Here is a 22,025-nt window from a genome sequence, read left to right as displayed (position 1 = left end):
GTTTTCCTTCTTGTAAGAGATTCATTGAGTGAGAAAACAGTCATAGATGATTTGCATTTGAACCAAGGTTTAAAACTGTATTAGAATATGTTTGCTCCTAGGATAACTGTATTTTACATTCTTTTTAAATCAATTTCCCCCAATACTATGGCATATATAATTAGTGTTACTTCTTAGCATCTATTGAATGTGTACTAGTTATTTCCCTTGTTGCTAGGACAAGGTACATGAACAAAACAACTCAAAGAGAGGTGGGTTTTACTTGGCTCGTGCCTTGAAAAAATACAATCTAAAATGGCAGAAATGGTGAAGCAAGTAACACTCACAGCAGCTTATATCTCTTTGTACCTGTAATAAGGTAACAGAAAGAAACATGGAGCTCCTCACACATTGCCCATCTTATACAGTTCAACCTATCCAATGGGATGGCGCCAACTGTTCTTAGGGAGGGTCATTCTTCTTCAGTTGAATATCTCCGGAAACACTCTTTCAGACTCTCCTGTAGGTGTGTCTTTTGAGGTGATTGGACAAGTTGAAAATAAGAATTAATTGTCAGAAATGAAAACATTCCACCAGCACAGAGTAAGTGTGATCGTTTGTATATGCTCGGCCCAAGGAGTGGGACTATTTGAAGATGTAGCCTTGTTCGAGTAGGTGTGACACTGTGGGTATGGACTTTAAGACTCTTATCCTAGTGACTTGGAAGCAGTATTCTGCTAGCAGCTTTCAGATGAAGATGTAGAACTCTCAGTTCCTCCTGGATCATGCCTGACTGAATGCTGCCATGTTCCTACCTTAATGATAGTGGACTGAATCTCTGAAAAAGTAAGCCAGGTCCATGAAAAGTTCTCAGTGAGAACCTTCCCTCGGGAAGGAGACCCTCCAACCCAATGACCAGACCGAGACCACAGGATGCAATCAGCAAGAGGATTTGGTTTATTGTCAGGATACACAGGCACCTGTGGGCGCTTCAGTCAACTTGGGGGACTGGCGCGCACAGCGGAACCAAGGATGGGCTTTTTATAGGGTTCTGGGGAGCAGAAGCAAGCATACAGAAGCAGATGCATGGTTACAGGGATATAATTGGTGGATTCTAATGTGGCAAGGGTTCAGCCCGGGGGCAAGTTCCCTAGCTGCCTTCCTGGAACATAAGGGGTGACTCGGCCCCCCACCAGGGTGTGAGACCTCTCCCTGGGCTTTCCACATTCCTCTTTCTCATTGTCAGGCGCTCAACCGCAGTCATCCTGTCGCCAGGCTCTCAACCACACACATCCTGCTTGGCAGCCGATGTGTACTCAGTGTTCTAACCTTTCCCTGAACCAGTCATCTTAAGTACAGCCTTGCAAAATGGCTTTACTGCTGCTAAGCTGGGGTCTTTCAGTCCAGATAAATGTTGTCCTTATAGAACTTGCTTTGGTCATGGTGTCTGTTCACAGCAGTAAGACCCTAATTAAGACAGAACTTGGTAGTAGGGACAGGAGTATTGCTGTGATAAACCTGACAGTACTTTTGTTTGGAAGAGTGTGGATTTGGGGACTTTGGATTTGGTAAGCAGTGGAATGCTTTAAGTGAAGCTTAATGAGCTATTCTAGTAGGAATATGGAGGACCTTGCTACTGAGAGTAGTTTGAATTGTGTGAACCAGGCCCAAGTGGTTTCACGGAAGAATTTTACTATGTGGCCTAGAGACTGTGTGGTATTTTAGTGAAAAACTGTGGCTACTTTTTGGCATTATTTGTAGAGGCTGCCTGAAGGTAAGGTGAAAAAATTCAGATTAATTTCATTGATAAAAATGAAGTCTCAAAAATGTCCATCACAGTCTTTGTTCTCTGGTTAAGTCTTATGAAGAGCATTTTAAACTTGTATAGCAAACTGAGAAAAAAATATAAAATATGTGATTTGAGTATTAAAGGGGCAACAGGAAATGAAATATAGCTCAAATTTGTTCTCAAGAATAAGAATAAGAATAGAATTAAGGGAGTAATGAACTTGGGGCAAGATCCTAACCAGCTAAGTTTAAGTCCTGGCAGGGTAGTACAGGCCTTTAATCCCAAGATAAACAGATCTTTGATTTCAAGGCAAGTGCAGAAAAGTGTAAATTCTAGGTAAAGAAATATTTAAATCCAGGCTCGATGGACCACACCTTTAATCCCAGGGTTTAGGAGACAGGAATGAAGATCTCTGGTTTCAAAGTTACTTTGTGGAGCAAGTTCCAGGACAGCCAAGCTTAGGCAATGAAGGAGTTGGAAAGTAGAAAGTTGATAATGTAATAGAACATGGGAGCCAGCCATATTCCATTCCCAGCAAGCGTCCCCAGCAGCTTTGGCCATGTAGCTCTGGCTTTAAAGTCAAGAATAGAAGTGGGACTATTGATGCTGGTTAGGTGGAGATAAGAAATTAGTGGTGATTAAAAGGAGACCAGTATTACTGAGGTGAAATCTTCTGGGAAGTGTTTTCAGAGAGCACAAAGAAGCTGTATTCCAGAGTTAGCCAAGGCTGTATCTTAAGCTTCAGCTGTACTTGTTATTGTGTAAGAGTCGCCAAGGTGGTACTAGTTTTGAAGCCATGAAGGCATTGAAAGACCCCCGGAGTGGGGAGACCCTCACTCAAGTCTCGGGATGATGCAACACCCCAAGAACTCACACAAGACCGTCCTTGTTGTAATCACATGAGGTTTATCGATAGCAACCAGTGCACTGGGGTCAAGACTCGTATCCCACGCAGGGGCAGTGGAGTTCGACCCCGAGAGGCTGGGAGAAGAGGTATTTAAAGGGAGAAACCACAACCCGACGGGGCAGGAATGGCATCATAGAATAACAGTGAAAAATCACAAGGAAGAACTCTGTCCCCCAAGATTGTTTCCTAGGAGAAGCTGTCTCCTACTTCTCAGATTGTTTAACTTCATGGTCTGCTAGTTCCTAGGAGAAGTTGTTTCCTGCTTCTCAAGATTGTTCTCTAAGATTTATGGTCAGCTAGTTTCTGAGAGAAAGCTGTTGAGCTGGCCAATGTAATTATCCATTCTATAGCCCTAGGAGAGGCTTCTTGGAACATACAATTCTGGGGCCTAACCTGTTTTCTTTTTCTGTTCTAAACTTTGTGTCTAGGGGGGCAACTTTAAAACTTTTATCTTTCAGCATCATAAAGAACAGCTGAGGCTGGGCACTGTGAGAGGCAATGGAAGGCCACTGGTGACGGTGTAGCCTCAGTTGCGGTTGATAGCCCAGGACTTGAGGATTGGCACCATCAAGGGAGCCTATGAGAGGCTACTGATGAAGTGTCGTTACACTAAAGATCTCAGAGCGTTGGAGATGCCAGTACCATGGAATAATCACCACAAAAGCAGCAGTAGTGGAGTGGATCAACCTGAGCTTAAAGTGCTACAGAGGCCAGAGCCAGAGAAGTGGTGCCAGCCCTTTGGAGGAGCCCAGAAGATTGTGTGTGGATCTCAGACACTGAAACAAGAAGCTGTAACATTGAAGTTATCTTGAAGAACCCAAGATATTCGAGGTGCCAGAAGCATGGTCTATCTGTGGAGCAAAGCTGCTAACAGGGAGTAGAACCAACCCAGGAGAAAGAAGTTTGTTGCAGTCAACAAACCTGAAAAAGTAATTGGAGATCTGAAGAAGACTTTGACCTCAGACATGGAGATGCAGACTTTGGAGTTTGCCCAGCTGGGTTCCTGTCTTGCCTTAGAGATTATAGTTAAGTGAGTGGGTGAATCTCAGAAGAGACTTTGACCTTTGGACTTTTAACACTGTTAAGACTGCTACAGATTGTGGCGACTTTTGAAGTTGGATTGAAGGTATTATGCATTATGCTATATTTAGGTATGGCCTCCAGAGACTCATATTTGAACAAGCTTATGTGGGGCAGGGAGTGGAATGTGACGGTTTGCATATGCTTGGCCCAGGAAGGGGCACTATTAGAAGGTGTGGCCCTGTTGATGTAGGTGTGTCACTGTGATAGTAAAGAATTCTTTTCTATATATAAACACTTAATTTCCAGGATGATCTACTCAGTAGAAGTTGCTGGAAAGAGATCTATTGCAAGAAGACACAAGATTGAAGCTGGTAGATTTGATGATGATTAGTTAACATTCCCCAAAATATATAAATGTTGAGGTAGTTCTGTAACTGTTCAAAATGACTTATATGAACCATCTCTTAATCTGATCTCACTGATTTCTTCAACGGGGGCCCTGTTCTCAGTTCAGTGGTTTGCTGCTGGCATTTGCCTATGTATTTGCCATATTCTGGCTGTGTCACTCAGGAGAGATCTGATCTCACTAAAAATCAAGTTGATTGTTGTCTTTTTCTGTTTCTCAAACTTCCATGACACCATATATTCTCTTTGAGATTAGTGTAAAATCTTTGAATACATATGAATACTATATGTTTAGATTTAGGGGAAAACATGCACCACTAATTATTTGTTTACCAAATAACATTAATAGGGTGTTTGGATTGCAGTCTTAACTTCCAAGAGGATAATGATGTCCCTACTCTCACTTGCAAATTGAAATGTGGGAAGACTTTACATTAGGTTTATAAAATAGTAAAGGTTTTAAATTTAGAATTCTAGTGAAAAAATCTGACAAAGAAAAGGCTGCTTATCAGAGATTAATAAATTAACAATTATTTAGCACTAAGCACTCTTTTTTTTCAATTTAATTCTCAGATTAAAGCAACATGATAGACATCAATTAGCGTTCATTTTACATCAAAGCAAACGATGTTCATGGAGGTTAAGGAAGTTAGTCCAATGGGCACAGCTGCTGGAGCATGTAACAAGTTAAGATTCAAGACTCTAATTCTACTGAACATTTAGCAAGTGAGTAATTTTGGATCCAGACTGATATTGTTTACATATTCCATAGCCTTGGCTTACTACAGTGTATCTCAGGCTCTTTAAATATTAATTCACATAGAAAGCCAAACGTAGTGTCTTTTACTCAGCAGGCATTCAAAAATCATGAGTTACAGTAATGTTTCTGAAAGTAGTTGGATAGGGTACTACTTCACCATTCATCCTTCACTTACTGAGATTCAGTGCTTCTTTTTCAGAGATTTATAGACGTGAGGAAAAAATTACTTTTTTCAGAAAAAAAGAAAGAAGAGGAGAAGAAAAGATAGAAGAAAGAAGAAAAGGAATAGAATGTGGGAAATCAGAATGTTTAATCCCCGTGTTATTTATTCTAAGTTATATAATTAGATAAAGGCCAACTCTAATTTTTTTTTTCTATTGACTTTTCCATGGCATGAAAAGTTAGTGGAAAAAGAATACCCTTGGCTGGGAAGGGAGAGGCAAAGATTAAAACAGAGACTGAAGGAACACCCATTCAGAGCCTGCCCCACAGGTGGCCCATACATATACAGCCACCCAATTGGACAAGATGGATGAAGCAAAGAAGTGCAGACCGACAGGAGCTGGATGTAGATCGCTCCTGAGAGACACAGCCAGAATACAGCAAATACAGAGGCGAATGCCAGCAGCAAACCACTGAACTGAGAATAGGTCCCCCGTTGAAGGAATCAGAGAAAGAACTGGAAGAGCTTGAAGGGGCTCGAGACCCCAAAAGTACAACAATGTCAAGCAACCAGAGCTTCCAGGGACTAAGCCACTACCTAAATACTATACATGGACTGACCCTGGACTCTGACCCCATAGGTAGCAATGAATATCCTAGTAAGAGCACCAGTGGAAGGGGAAGCCCTGGGTCCTGCTAAGACTGAACCCCCAGTGAACTAGACTATGGGGGGAGGGCGGCAATGGGGGGAGGGTTGGGAGGGGGACACCCATAAGGAAGGGGAGGGGGGAGGGGGATGTTTGCCCGGAAACCGGGAAAGGGAATAACACTTGAAATGTATATAAGAAATACTCAAGTTAATAAAAAAAAAAAAAAAGAAAAGAAAAGTTAGTGATTTGTGCTGGGTTTGTGGTAACACTTTAGTCTTTAGCTAAGTACGATGAGGCCTATGCCAGTAACAGGCACAAAAGTGCAGAAGGGATCAGGAAATCACACTACAGTGATCATGTAAGCAATGTAAGAGGCTCACCTCTGTGTGATCACCAAGCACAGACAAAGGGTAAATAGGTACAGTACAAGTACATAAAGAGAGCAAACAAAGTGAGCACTGCAGTCCTTCCAAAGCAGTGTCCTCCATGCACAAATCAAGCATGATGCTTTTGCTCAGGCAGTTTATATGTCCTCATATAGGAGAGCAGTATGGGGTAGGCACAATTCTGAGAATGCTCAGTTTGATACGAATGTGCAGGTTATGGTTCAAGGACAGAGAGAAGACATGTTTCTAGGCAGACTAAGTTCAAAGTCATGGACTCCATGAACAACAGGATGAAATGATACAGGAACCCTTTCTGAGCATGCTCAGTTCTTTTGATTCTTGTTTCTTTACCTTTCAATGTACTCTTCTTATGACTAAGACAAATTTAAGTTTTAAGCCTCAGAAAGAAGGAAATTAACTTACCTTTACAGAAACAATGTAAGCAAACAACTTAGGTTTGATATTTGAGATGAAGGACCAGTCACTGTCAGCTAATGACAACACTATTAGTCCTTTAGAACATTTAGGAAAGTTGTGTTAAAAAGTGAACTGAAATTGTTCCTGTATCCTCTGAGGGAAAAATGCTTTTTCAGACAGTTTCATATTTCATCTGCTCCTGATATAAGGAAATTATAATAGTTGCCATTGGGAAACAAGACTCAAAGTGATATCTCTTAAACCAAGATCTAGAGAAAGGACACAGGGGACAAAAGTTGAAAAAGGTAGGGAGAGAGGGAGGGGACTTGGAGGGGAAGAGGATATAGAGAAAAAAGAACAAAAATATGGGCATTTTATAATTCTATGCTGATGAGATTCTTCTCATTCTACTCCTGGGTTAAAAAAACATTTGAACACAAAACAAATACTGTCATTAGATGGACAACTAGTTGTCTCCTGGGCAAATTAAGACATCTTGCTCTTAATGAGACAAGAAAGATCACTGGAGAATTTACTGCCCAAATATTTCATTATGCCTTTATAATGTAACTTACTCCTCCCTGAGGAATAAGTAATATAAGTAATATCTTTACCAACTATTGAACACAACTATTGAATAATAAAACAGATTCTGAAATGATTTTTGTATTTTTTCCTGCTTAAAAGATATCTCTAGAGGAAGTGTGGACATTTAATGTGGTAAAGATACAAATAATATTGTAAGCTTGAATGTTCAAAAGTTGCAAAAATAAAAATTGACTTTTTGTTCATCCTTCCTTGAAGCACCATGCTTTTCTATCTGACTTTGGCTCTAGCCAGGCTTTTATTTCTGTCTTCTGATATGCATAGTGGAAACTTATTTTTTACTTAGTTTCAGAGCTCTACTTCAAATACTACTCAAATTAATGATTGGATCTTTGATTTCTCCTCATTTTTTTGTATTTTTATATTCTCACAGTAGGTATCTTCTCTTCTTCATGACGTTGCTTGAAAAGCAATGTCCATTAATCAAACCAGATCTCTCATTTTAGAGTGCATCCTACTGACACTTCCACTAATGTCTCGTCTGTTATAAACAATGAAAACTTCAGGTTTAACTGTTATCACATACTACCATATTTTTCAGTTTTGCAAATGGACCTCTGGATTTTCCTGGAAGAATTCACAAGTTACACTCATCAGAATCTTAGTGATGCTGCTAGTTTCTAGGTATTATATACTTACTGACTGTCTTAATTTTATCTCCTGTCATTTGCAGGTAATCGTTCCTCAGATGGTTCTAGAGGAGTCAAATATCATCTGCCTGGGCCCCTAGACTCTCCATTTAGGGCAATAAGTCAATAGGGTTGTGTATTTTAAATCCTGTGTGAACCATTTGACAGGAAGTAACTAGCTTCACTTGATGCCAACCTCTTAGATTATTTAAGAGTCTCAAATCCTGATTGTGGTTTGTTAGAAATCTATTTAGATATTAATAATATTTATGGCTACTGGGAATGAATGCCTTTTCCAAAACCAGTTCCTGGAATCAAAAAACCAAGTCTTTGATTACTAATCAGAAGAATATAGCATCTGAGATTTATCTCTAAACCTGGGTGGAAACATGACATTCTGAGCTTTCTGAAGGTCATTTCTACATAACCTAAGCATTCTAAGTTTTGTATCTAGCTCGAGGCTTTCTAAGACCTTGAGCCCTGTCAATCACGTGGATAGGAAAAAGTCCACAACAAGAAACAACTACTTCTAGAGTCTTCAGAAACAGTGTATAGTTTGCCTAAAATGTAGGCTGGAATGAAGAGCACGTTGAGTATCATTCATTCTCACCACTTGATAGAAATTTGTTCTGCAATGAGCCTTTTAGCCATTGTCTTCTGGTATCCCTTGGGAGTGGTTCACTTTACTGTGTAATAACATCTATTTTCTAAGTAAAAGAAGTAAAAAGATGGAGGATGATCAAGCTTCTGGACTTGCTCAGTTTGCCAACAGTGACAACAAGGAAAGATAGTAGAAACTCAGGAAAGGGATTGCTGCTTATCTTAGAAGATACAAAGAGAATGCAAGGTATTCTGGACATATAGTTTCAATTATGTTTGCTCTGGAACCTTCACTTTTCTCTTGTGTTATCCAGAGTTCAGTAGTATTTGTAAATTTTTGGCAGAGCATATTCTCTCAGATTACCTGTCATCCATCTGTCTTTCTTTCTTCCTAGTTATTAATATTATTTTCTTTAAAGCCCCTTATCTGTCAAGTTAAGTTATGCTTTCAGTTTTCCAAAAAATATAAAATTCTTGAAACATCCTCCAGAAAAATATATATGCATTTCCTTACTACTCACTGTTCAATCTCAGTCAGTTTCTATGAGATTAAAGCTACCTTTCATCATCCCCCTTAATAACCAGGGGGATGACAGATTAAATATGATTTTAATTTTTAGATGTGGTCTTAATTTAGCCATTTTGGGGACAATAAGAATATGAACAGTATTTTAAATGTGCATTTATTTTTAAAAAATAGTAATTGAGGAGTCATTGAAAGGAAACATTTTATTTTCAGATTTTTGAGAATGTTACTTCTTAACTTAATGAGTAATTGAAAGATAAACTTCGTTTGATTTGGTTCTGATTTTTTTCTTTGCTTGTTTTTTTTTTCCCTTTTCTCAAGGTTTTCATATATTCTAGGCTAACTTTGAACTCACTACAAACAGATGATAATTGTGAACTTCTTACCCTCCTACTTCCACCTCTTAAGTGGTAAGATTAGAACCCAATGTATTTGGTACCAGCCATTGATCTCAGAGTCTCCTGCATATTAGACAAGATGTCTTCCAACTGAATGTCAAGGACTATACCTGATATCTGTATCTGAATCTGAATGAAGCTGTACCTTTAATGAGAACATTAGTGATGTATTAGAGAATAAGGAGTATAACAGATCCAGCTCCTAATTACAATTTATCTTTATCCCCTTAAGTTACCCATGTTTAGCCCACCTCTGTTGTCCACAGCATCCCATGACTAACAGTTACAAGAGCTTTGGAATGTAGTAGCTAATAAAATCCTAGGTCTCATTAAACTAAACACTAAAAGTCAACAGATAGCATCTGAGAAGTATAGCTGTGATTTCTCTGTTCTGTTATATTCTACTTAATTTTTCTAACAATGTATTTTCAAGATGCCTTGATTTATAACATTCATCCTTACCACCACAAATATTTCATACAGCTACACTCACATTGGAACATGGTATTTGGGGAAACTAGGGTCTGCTTCCTCAAGCAACAATCACTCATATTTGACTCTAGAATACTGTCTCATTTCACCTTGAAGTCATACATGTGTTTTTTTCCATTGTCATGAGCTATATTACCAGGTTGAGACAGATAATTTTAAGAACTGCTAATATTGCTAGGTATTTTACACAGTTATTTCCTATTGATTGTATAATACTAGGCATTTGTCAAGACATTGAAAAGTTATATTTAATTGACAGAAAAATAATAGTCTAAGTGTATTATGTAAAACTCTACTAAAGTGGAAAATCTGTTATTTGTAACAAAAAGTGATTCAAGACAACAGTAGTCTTCTTTAAAAAAAGTACAACAAAACTTAGAAATATGTAGCAAGTAGACTTTGTTTAGGGGCAGTGGAAGGCTAAATGTAGAGGAAGGACACTGATACATATTCTCAGAACAAACAACTTTCGTTATTAAAAATGGTTAAAAGGGCAACTTGATGCCAAAGAGACCTAACTTTTGATTGGAATGAAACTCCAATTTAACAGACACATTTGGTCCTGCAGAGGTGGTTTGGAGACATGCTGTTGTTGACTTTAATGTTGCCAACGACTGCCATTCTGTTGGGGTAGGCAGGATTGAATGGAGTATAATTTATAATGCAAAACAGAGCAAAAACAATCAGAAGCAGACCAGATCTCACCAGCCTGCTCTGTGTGACATGAGAACATGTGGAGGAATGAAGTGTTCGTAATTATGAATAGCAACTATATTACCATAACTACATTATTCATGGCTTCAAATGGAAATGCTGGCAAAAAATTCCATGCCACTGATTTTTTTCATTTTAAACAATAATAATTTCTTTCATTCATTGTTTAACAGCTCAACAGCTTCAAACCTCTGTAATGATGGGAGCTCTTCCCTTTGACTTCTAAATATGACATGCTGATTTGGCAATAAACAATAGGTTCAATGAAATGAGACTTGTGAGAGGGAGTGTAGGCAGAGGGGTAAAGCCTATCAGACAATTAATATCTTCCGTCCACAGACAAGTGATGAAATGGGACGCTGATTGCTGCTCTCAAGAGCTCTCTCACCCTTGGGTGCCAGGTCAAGTTTGGGTCAGCAGAAATGTATTCTGTCAGCAAGACTTTCTCTCCACTGTCTGGAATGGAGCTTCAATTCATCGCCTGTAGAAGAACCTGGTGAACGCAGTATCTCAGCCAAGCAGGCTTTGATTTTGAACAATTCAGAATTAAGCACAAAGGAAGAAAGACAAATAGAAAAGACTACCTCTCCTGTGCGCACCGGTGTTTAATGGGTTAAAAAAAGGCTGTATCACATCATTGTGCTTTGCTGTAAGTACTATGCTAGAGTGAGGGTGTGGAGGAGGTGGGTACTTTGACATTAAAATGGAGTCCACTCTGTTTTCATGTTCTCCAAGGTCAATAATGAAAGGCGGTGGTGGAATACATGTCCTGGGACAGAAAGGCAGGCTTGCTTCATTTTAGTATTCCTCAAAATATGTGGTGAAAGGTGTTATTTCTATAGGTAAATTCTCTAGTGTCAATTAGTTTATTTGTAAAGCTTGCTTGTAAATTAGGTAGATAATGCCAGTAAAAAAAATTGAGGCAATGTTCAGTAAGTGTACTGGCTGGTTGTGTGAGTCAACTTGACACAAGCTGGAGTTGTCACAGAGAAAGGAGTCCTACGTTGAGGAACTGCCTCCAGGAGATCCAGGCATTTTCTTAATGATTGATAAAGGGGGAGAGGGCCTGATTATCCTGGGTTCTATAAGAAGTCAAGTTGGACAAGCCAGGAGAAGCAATCCAGTAACCAGCACTCTCCATGGTCTCTACATTAGCTCCTGCCTCCAGGTTTCTTCCTTCTGTGAGTTCCAGTCCTGACTTCCTTTGGTGATGAACTGCAATGTGGAAGTGAACACTGAATAAACCCTTTTCTCCCCAACTTGCTTCTTAGGCATGATATTTTGTGCAGGAATAGAAACCCTGACTAAGACAGTAAGTCATTATCTTAATGAGAACAATGGTGATTAAGTGACAGACAGACATGCAGACAGACAAGTGGAACAATGGCAATATATGGTAGTTAAGTGGATAAACAGATAAATATCAGATACATTCACAAGCACACACATAAACAGGTGCTTATGCACATAAACCTGTATATAACTTTTATTATTAAAAGCCTCAAAATATTCAGAACCAGCAAAATCAATGTCACAAATTTATTTAATTTTTTTTTTGCAGCCCCTCTACAGGCTCATTGCATGGGTGGTTCTAAATGTCAAGTTCACCGTCAATATTAACCATAGAGCCAGCCATTGAAGTCTAGTAGTTGTGAATTTTTTATTTACCTATAATCACATTCTCTTCTCTTTATTTTATATATACAAGCAAACCTGATAGATCATGGCTTCCTGAACCATGCAAAAGGACTAGGATTATCTGAGGTGCCAAATATTTAGTAGACAAACATGGAAATAGTTCTAGAACTGACATTGTAGCCGGTAGAGCTGAGGGTGCAACCCAACCGACAGGAAGGCACTTGCCTGGCATGCGCAAAGGTATGGACATAATCTCGGTCCAGGCAAGTAAGCAACAAGGGAACTGCCTTTGAAGAAAAGTGAACATGTTCAAGGCTGCCTTGAATTCCTGATCTTCCTGCCTTGGCCACCTGAGTGCTGGAGTTACAGGATGTGTCCCGTGGCTGACTCTGAAATTCTTGTTGGTGTTGTGATTTCAAATACAAAATATATCCTGTGTTTTGTAGGTAAACAGGGCATCAGATTCCCTGGAGCTGGAGTTACAAGTGGCTATGATGAGTCAAATATCTATTTACTAGCTATAATAGAGTAAGGACTCATATTCCTACATGTTATAAGTTTTACTCTATTGGAGAAAGAATAAATCAAACAAAGATTAGGCCAGAGGTTTAATGTAATAATTGAACCCTTGCCCAATGTGTTTTAGATTCTGGATTTAATTATTAGCTCTTCGATAAAGAAAAGAAAAAGTAGTTTAAAAACACAGACCATGCTAGTGGTTAAAGAGTTGGCTCAGTGTCAAGAGCTAAGAGTGCTGACTGTTATTCCAGAGAACCCAAGCTTATCCCCAGCAGGCAAATGTCAGAAATATTATTCACCAACCCCTAATGTTAGAAAGTTATCAGTATTCCAGTGCAAGGTCAGATCCCTCATGATGGAAAGAGAAACCTGAGTCCTAGAAACAGTCTTCTGGGTTAGTATTCTGTCTAAGTTTCACCCCACATTTACCAGCAGCAGCCCAGAAGTCTCAGCCTCATAGTTAGTTGGCAGCAACTGCTTGGCCCCTCCTGGCTTTCTTGCTGTCTTGCTCTTGCCTTTCCTGCTCCTACTCTGTCTTCTCATCCCTTCCCTCCTCTCTCTCCACGTTTTCACAGTCTGTCTTGACTTCTCTCATATTCTACTCTCTCTCTTTCTCTGCCTATACTACCCAATTGACTCCTCTTCCCCACATCCTGAATAAACTTTATTCTACACTATATAATCCTGTGGCTGGTCCCTAAGGAGGAAGAGATCCCTCAACATGGGCCCTGCCCCCATACCTCACCACCCCTCCACCAAATACAACCCCTCCACTCTGTCGATTTATAAAACCTTCGCTCTGACCTCCACGCCTGTGGCGATGAAAAATGAATGTATGTCATCTCATACATATTCATTTCTCTAAAGGTATTTTAGTTTTTATTAAGACAAATGTTTATTTCTCAAGAAGAAAGCTCTTCAAAACATGTTTTAGACACCTTCACATGACCTTGGTTTGGAAAAACAAGATGTAGACTGTTCATCTAGAAATCCCTATGGGTGGACATATCTGGATCAACTTCTACTGATAGATAACTCACTTAATGCACACATGAGGATACCTGAACAATGATAATGGAATCAATTATTCAGTGATTCCTAACTGTAATGTCATAAGTAAAAGGTGGATTTCTTTAAAATTAATAGAAAACATTAACACCATTTAAAGTTAAATAGTAGTAATAATATTAATGAAAAATGTTCCAGAATCTCAACCATCCAGAGGTAATTACAATTAATTTCCATTCAGATTCTTCCCATGACATAATTATAGAGGCAAATCTAAACCTAATTCAGTTAGGGTTGGACTCTATGAAATGAAAAGATAAACAGAATCAATTCTTTGGCTTTTCCAAAAAAAAAAAAAATGATCTCTGACTGAAGACAGACTTAGAAGCTTAGAGGTACACCCTGGAGCTTGTCTGGAGGGTTCCAATTACTTATGCAAATTTATGCCAGGCTGACCTCTGCCTCAGAGTGAATACACAAAGAAATCTTTGTGCAGCTGTGAAGTCCAGGCTTCTCCTTACCACACTGAACTGTGAATAGAAACAATTTGCATCCGAAGTCCCTGGTTTTGGGGTTGTGCTGCTCTGTGTACTTTGGGGAGGGCATGAAGAGGTAGAGTCAGAGATGCAAGATGCACTCTTCTCTCAGATAAGGACTCAGATCTAAATGGATAGTGTTAACACCAAACACAATTTCAAGTGTGTACCAAAAGGCTGAGAAAATGATCTCCACGAATGTAGAAGACACAGAATGCTTGCTAGGCCATGTCTGGTGCAATTACACAGCACCATGTTCAAATCCGAACTAGGATTTGCTTCTGTTGGCTTGAAGGTGGTTCTATGAGTGTGAATATAGGTATGTGCATATGTGTGGGTGATGAGAGACACGGTTTATTATAGAAGAAATCATTGTACACAGAGGAGGTGCCCACACAGAAACAGCAGCACCTTACTACTGGTCAGTTACGTTCTTTCCCTAAAGACAGTAACAGCAATAAGTGACATATCTCTCCTGGAATTTGGGTCCCTAAGCCTCATTATTCTATATAGAATAAATAAAATGCTTCATAATATCCAGTTCATGTTTCTGTGATTCCAAAAATATTCCTGTATTTCAATGAATGACTGAATCTATTTAAAGAGAAAAATGGATAAAGGGGATGTATTCATCTAATTTTAATTGTGATGTATTATGATGATTTTTCAGCTCTATTATTAATTGTAATTGTTAATTTCTCACTATGACTAATTATGAATTAAACTTTGTGATACATTTGTATGTATAGGGAAAAACTCCAATAATTCAGTGCTAGTACCGTTTTTACCTTCTAGCATATTCTGTGGCCTATGTCTTTCTGTAAGGTGGAAGACGGTTGCTGTCGTAGTAGACAATACACACTTCTTTCCAGACTTCCTTCTGGTTTATCTGGTGGATTTTGACACAGAGAGTCTACTTGTAGGTGTTGGAACTATTTCTCCTGCATGTCCCTAAAGTTTAAAACAGTACACCCTATTAAAAATCTAACAGGTCAAAATTCCATGGAAAGAGAAAATTAAGAAACAAATGTTCCTTGGTTTAGAAATAACTATGTGGCATTCTGAGAATCTATATCTATAACCAGAACACTGAAACATGACCAAGAATGCATTTGTCCTCAATCCCCAGAAAGATCACACAGACTTTTTAGAGGAACACAGGGGGTATAGGGCTGCCCTCTAGATTACCTAAGGACAGATAATGTATAGTCTACATTTTTCCACGTCAATTAAGCCTATAACAGAAATGAAATTGGTATAAATAACAATAATAACATTGTAAAATGAGCACACCACAATACTTTGCTTAAAAATAACTAAGACATTCGTGACTTCTAAGTCCTTCAGTGAATCGCCTCCTTTTCTCTGTTGTGGCTAACCCATAGTCATTATCATTGTTCTCTCTCTGTGGCATGGACTGTGCACCAGTATTATTTTCCATAGTCAATACATGTTCATCTTGCCTGAAGTCAGACACTGATAATAGGAGGCACTGTTTCTGGAGTGACAAATGCATCAAACCTGAGGTAATCTCTCTAGACCTGAGTGTTTAAAGGTATTTCTTGGATGACTGTATATGGGAGGAGTAAGTGCAGAGGTGTCTTCTGTTGAGAGTTTATTAGGTTTGCTGTAAAGGTCAAGTGAATTCAAATACTCAACCTCTGTTCTTATCCAAACCATCGTGTTGTAAGTGAGCTGAAATCTAGGCCAATCGTTATCTCTAAAAGCAGCTCACTGGTGACCCTGTAGCATTTAAATGTAATCTATTGTTCTGTTCCACAAACCTCTGAAAAGATGAGCTTGGATTTAGGCTTTTATAAGAAAGGTGACAATAAATGTGTGATTATGGCCTCTGAATAAGCCTTGACTAAAAATTGGATTCTGAGTCCTTTGTCAACAGCCTCATAAACATAGAGCGTGTGCCTCATATTCCTGGTGGCTTTGGGCATTACCTTAGCTGGGAAGGCACTCAGCCCATTTAAATTGAAAGAAGCGGGAGAAAATAAACAATAACTGTTTTCTCACCTTTTCTATAATAACATTTTGTGTGGGGGAACACAAGGCAGTGGGTATTTATTGCAAACAAAATTTCTTAAACCATTTTACCACCACAGAGAGAAAAGAACCAAGCCTTTTACAGATTATAAAAATTGAGGAGGACATCATTGCATTTTAAAATCCACTTTGACAGTCACTTGTGGTTGCATATAGTTAATTCTGATTTGCTGAATTGTCTGTGAAATTGAATGGACAGATGTGGCAGAAGTAATACCCTCTCAAACACCAGGAAAGGAGACTGGAGACATGGGCAAGTGCCAAGTATGCTTGATTAGGAAAAGGTGAATCATGGGTTTTCTGTTTGTTTTGTTTATTCTAGAACACTACACTTCATCCACATATATTATTCATTCTGGTCACAACCCCATCTCTAAGATGATCCTCCTTTATAGTTTTCTCTCCCTCATTAATCCCCTTTTGCAATATTATTCCCTCCAACTTTTACATCACTTTGCCTTTTTTTTTTTTTTTTTTTTCCGGAGCTGAGGACCGAACCCAGGGCCTTGCGCTTGCTAGGCAAGCGCTCTACCACTGAGCTAAATCCCCAACCCACTTTGCCTTTTTTTTTAACATCACTTTGTTTTTGCTTATATTTATGTTTAGTTACCCACTGAGTTTAACTAGTCAGCTCCTTGTGAGCCGATGTCTAGAGGCACTCACTAGGTGATACCATACCCAAACAAAGAATATGGACAATATTTGCTATGTTTTTATGGAGCTGCTGGTGCCCAAACAATTCACAGGGAAGTACTCCACTCCGTATGTAGCACTGGTAATAATTGCAAGATGTTGACCTCTGTCTTGCTCTTATTATTAGGGTGACATTGCCATTCTGAATGTGGATAGCATGGATAATTACTCCCATAAAAAAATAACAAAACAGTGGCAAAGACTGTGTTTCCAGGTTATCTGAATGAAGTATTTTAGAATATAAGTTTGCTATATTTTTAAGTGGATTTTTTAAAAATGATGCAAATTGGATATTTGAACCGTATGCTGGCATTTTTTATTATAAGACATTCTTTATATTTATACATTCATAGGAAATCCTGAATATTTTTAACACCTATTGAGTTTATTCTTTGACAATTTCATATGCAAAGATGTACAGGTGCTCATGGCTCTGAGAATAAGTGATATCTGATTATTCTAAATACAATATTAATGCCATTCTCCTAAGGCTTAATGCCATGAAATTAATGGAATGTCATGGAAAAGAATCATACTAAAATCTCAGCAAGGATCGAGCAGGGTAGCATGAAATTCATCCACTATCTGAGTATCTACTGGGAAACAAATGATTGTTGAAGTAGGAAGGGTTTGTTTTCTCCTAAATGCTAGCTCTCAAAGTCTACAAACCCCTACACACACACACACACACACACACACACACACACACACACACACACACACACACACAGAGTGACCTAAAAAAGCAAATGTAAAAGTAAATTATCATAAAGATGATTTTTGTTAAGTTTAGTAACAGCAAAGTGATTTTTGGAGGAGGAGGTGGGAAACGTTGGTTGGAAGAGTAAGTAATTATGATACTTGTAATATATATTATGCATGTATGGAATTGTCATAGTGGTATTATAATGGTCTTATCTATATCCAGTACCCATTCCATTACAATTTCTCCTGACACTAGAGAATGAGGTGACCTTCTCTCTCCTGGGTGATCTAACGTCAGCCTTTGTTACACTGAATTGGGGCTCTACTGACTCTTCTGGTTCTATCCTGGACAATCGAATACATTGAAAAACTGAATAACATAATCCTCGTGACACTGTATTACTTTTCTTGTTCAATATATTCAACAAAAAGAAGAAAGGGTTATTATAACTCAAATCCAAGGATGCAGTCTACCTTGATAGGAAAAGTATAGGTGGAGGAACAGAAGGTTGCTAGCTGCATTGTATCTGTAGTCAGAAAACAGAGACATATGGTAGAGAGGAAAGAAGGGGAAGAGTTATAGTAGTTCCATAGGATATATTATGACCTGAGTGCTAAATCCATGCTCTAAAATCTGTCCCAGAAGTGAATGATTGCACAAAGACAAAATGGGTAAGCCAATAGTTACTTTTTTGTTAGCCCTATAAGGAAAAAAAAGTGGCCATCCTGTTATGCTTGCTCTGTGGAGAGTAGAAAGTGATTTAACACAACTCAGCAGAGTTTTCTCCTATTTCATTCACTCTGGGGCTCTAGTCCATGGAATAGTGTTGGTAACATTGAGGAGAAGTCTTCCAGATGTTGTGTCATCCCTGCTGTTATATTGCTATGGAAACACTCCATGACCAAGTTACCTTACAGAAGAGTTTGTTTGCAGCTTGGCAGTTTCAGGCAGTGAATCCAGGACCACAAATCAAAGGGAGTGAGATATCACTCAAGCAAGAATGACAGTGAAACTATGGACTTTCAACTTAACTCGTGAGCAGGAGGCAGAGGGATCACCAGGAATGACGTGGGATTTTGAAACCCCAACACAGGCACTCTGTGACACAACTTCTACAAGAAAGCAGATCTCTTATTTCTTCTCAGATGTGTGTTCCAAACAGGGGACCAAGTTTTCCATTACAAAGTACTGTGGGTAACATTATCTTTTGAACCACCACACTCAGTAAAACCCAACTAGAACTCCGTTTCAGACATTCCCAGATATCTAGCTATACTTATATTTTCACTTTGACCATATGAACCGTTTTAGATGGCAAATTATTTTTTTACTTTTCTTTTGATAAAGGCTCTAACTTTATAGTCTAGTGCAGTGATTCTCAATCTTTTAATCCTGTGACCCTTTAATAAATTTCCTTATCTTGTGGTTTCTCAAACCATAAAATTACTATGTTGGCACTTCATCACTGTCGATTTGCTACTGTTATGAATCATAATATAAATATCTTATATGCAATATATTTGATATGTGACCCCCCCCACACACAAATGGATAAGTAATGACCCATGGGTTTGGAAACATTGCTCTAGGAGAACTTGATCTCTGTATGTAACATAGAATGTCTTTTTTGTTTGTTTGTTTTTGTTTTTAAAAAATTCTATAATTTGGAAGAAGGCGGCAATTAATTTTCAAAATACACTTTAGAGTCCCACCTTCCAAATAGCTCTTTTACTCACAGCACTTTGGTTTTTCAGACAAAATTCATGAGCCCTCATAAAGCCATAAGTATTGATTTCCTCTCAACGCACCTGAAAGCAGTGTTCAATCCCTTACAAAGGCTATGTTCCAGAGACTCTGTCCCTATACACTTGTCCTATGGCTCAGTGGTAAGGTGGCTGTAGACATCCATTAGGGTAAGTGGCAACAGGAAATGGGGACGCCCAGGCACATGGGTGCAGGGAGGGCAGGGACACACAACACTTCCACCTTCCTTTGTCTTTTCCTTAAAAAAAAAAAAAAGGCGTGATTGGTTGGAAAGGGTAGAGAACAAACCCCAGAACAGTAATGTCAGCTCTAGAGGTGAAGGAGCGAACAGTCCCCAGAAAGGTGAGGCAGGGAAAGGTCGGGGTAATGCTTGCAGCATCAAGTGCCTCAGGAGTTTCTGTCGGCCCAGCTCCTAGTCCTCCTCATCCACGTTCACCAGCAGCTTGATGGCTTCATGGCCCCCAGCTTGCTTGAGAGAATCTGTGATGAAAACGCCTTTCCGGGCCTCTAACAATGAGCCATTAATGTAGTCTCGCCAGAACGCGTCGAGGTAGGTGAGCTCAGAGAACTTGATGTCACAGATGATGGAGCCCAGGCCCCGGGACTTAAGGATAGTGTTGGCCTGGTTAAAGCGCTGAAACTGGCGCTCAAGTGGGTTCTGCTTATTAGAGAAGACATTGCCTTGCAGAGCTGTCTCGTGCTGGCAGTATTCCGCCCATAACAAGATCTGGGCACACAACCCGTATCTTCTTGAGAGTAACCTAGGGCAGCAAGTCATGGCTAGTGATGATGCACAGCGAAAGTTACTCTCATCACAGCGACCCTCGTGGTCCAGTGCCAGTAAGAAGTCATGTCCATTTCGGATGAGTCATCGTTCATGGTCATCAATAACATCAACAAAAAGGAAGGAAAGCACGCGAACATCTTTGTGTGTCAGGTGGGTGTCCACAAAAGTCAAACATGCAGTGGAGACTGTAGAGCCCATGTTCCTGCTCAACATGCTCTTTGGGCCACACGTGGCTTGCCCGCCTCTTTAGGCCCGCCATGCTAGAGGCTCAGAAATGGAGTGTTTTCCAGAATCTCTGCTCAGCAGCTACAATCCCCAGCGATCTTTGCAAGAAACTTAATCTCCCAGGGCTCTTCTCTCGGCTCAGGTTCGGCGCCGCCCTGTTGGATCCATCCGCACTGCTCTCCTGGGCGTGTCTCTCTGTGCCGCCAGAGGCATAGAATGTCTTTAATTAAAAATGTCCCTGCTTCAGCCACTCAGGTGCTGTGAAATATAGAAACGTACCACTACATCGTAACATTACTGTTAATATTGATGACTAATGTGATTGGACTGAGAAACATGTAGGTAAGTAATAAAGTTCATTTATGGGTCTATATGTGAATGTATTTTTATGGACAATTAATTAAGGGGCAAAAGCTGGCCTCAATGCTGCCATCACAATCTAATAAGCTGAAGGTAGGAGCAGTGGAGACAAAGGAAATGGAGAGAATGACCAATTAGGGAAGACATTCCCTCTCTCTGCCTCCTGACTGCCTGAAGTGAGCAGATTCCTCTGTTGCATGGTCTGAGTACCCTGTTTTTCTGCCCGACCTCAGGCTCAAAGTAATGCAGCCAGGGTGTCAAGAAGTGAAGTTATGAAGCAAAATGAATATTTTCTTCACTAAAGTTGTTTATTTCATGTATTCATCACAGTGTTGAAAATACTGACCAATAGAATTCCATGCTTAGGCACTGCCTGTAAGGAAGCTGTAAGATGTGTTTGAATACTTTTTTTAAACAGGAGAAATCAATACTTTTTTTCACTAAAAGATGATGTAACAGGAATTAGAAGAGGAGGAGGAAGAGAATAGCAAGAAGCAGGCAAGGAAACATGAGGAGGAAGATGAGGAGTGGAGTGGATGTGAGGATCGGAGGAGGAAATGAAGGGGAAGGAAGAGAAATGTAATTAAATGTGGGGATACAGCTTTTGCTCCAACTCTAGTATGTTTTCCCATCTTCAATTACTCAGTTAAAATAGGCCGATTAAACGTAAGCAGAAAACAAAGGATATTTATTCAATAGAGCCAAATTGGGAAGGATATAAAAGAGATTCTATGAATCCCACAAGTACAATTGGGCTTGAGAATTGATATCAAAGTTTAAATAAAAACACCAAAGATTCTCATAGTTAAGCAATTTTAGTCAGTATGTAGTCCTGGTCATTTACTGCCTCCAGTCTTATCCTATAAAGTGGTTTGACAAACTATTACATCTGTGTGAAATTTGTTTTCTCCAGACAAGTTCTGCCTCTGGCTTTGGCTTTCCCTTTTCTCATTATGTAATTCCTAAGGGAATTTCATCCCTTTGGTTCTGTTATTTCAAAATTATGATGTCTCTTTAGGATATCTGCATCGCTGGTTATCTTGTAGAGGAGCAGGATGGGAGGAAAACAAGAGTAAGAGGAGGAAAAGAAGACAGGGAGGAGGAGGAAGAGGAGGAGGAGGAAGTGGGTGGATGGGATGATGCCAAAAGATGATGAAAGTCAATAGCCTTGTTAGAAGAAAGACCCTGTGTATAATCCAATCCCCGCTTCCATGTTTCTAGCACACCCTAAACTCTCAGAGCCCTCCAACATGTTTTCTAGAGTGTGTAAGTGTTGCTTTTATTTCCTCAG

At 39.4% G+C, this 22,025-nt stretch overlaps 1 pseudogene; it reads right to left on the bottom strand.

The window, feature by feature from the left end:
* The window catches only part of RGD1563412 (similar to death effector domain-containing), a 101,621-nt pseudogene extending 81,113 nt beyond the window's left edge, over nucleotides 1-20,508 (bottom strand).

Source organism: Rattus norvegicus, chromosome 19, assembly GCF_021556685.1.
Source record: "Rattus norvegicus strain SHRSP/BbbUtx chromosome 19, alternate assembly SHRSP_T2T, whole genome shotgun sequence".
Taxonomy (NCBI): Eukaryota; Metazoa; Chordata; class Mammalia; order Rodentia; family Muridae; genus Rattus; species Rattus norvegicus.
Note: the sequence above shows the minus strand (reverse complement) of the source record. Positions and strands in the feature narration are given on the sequence as shown.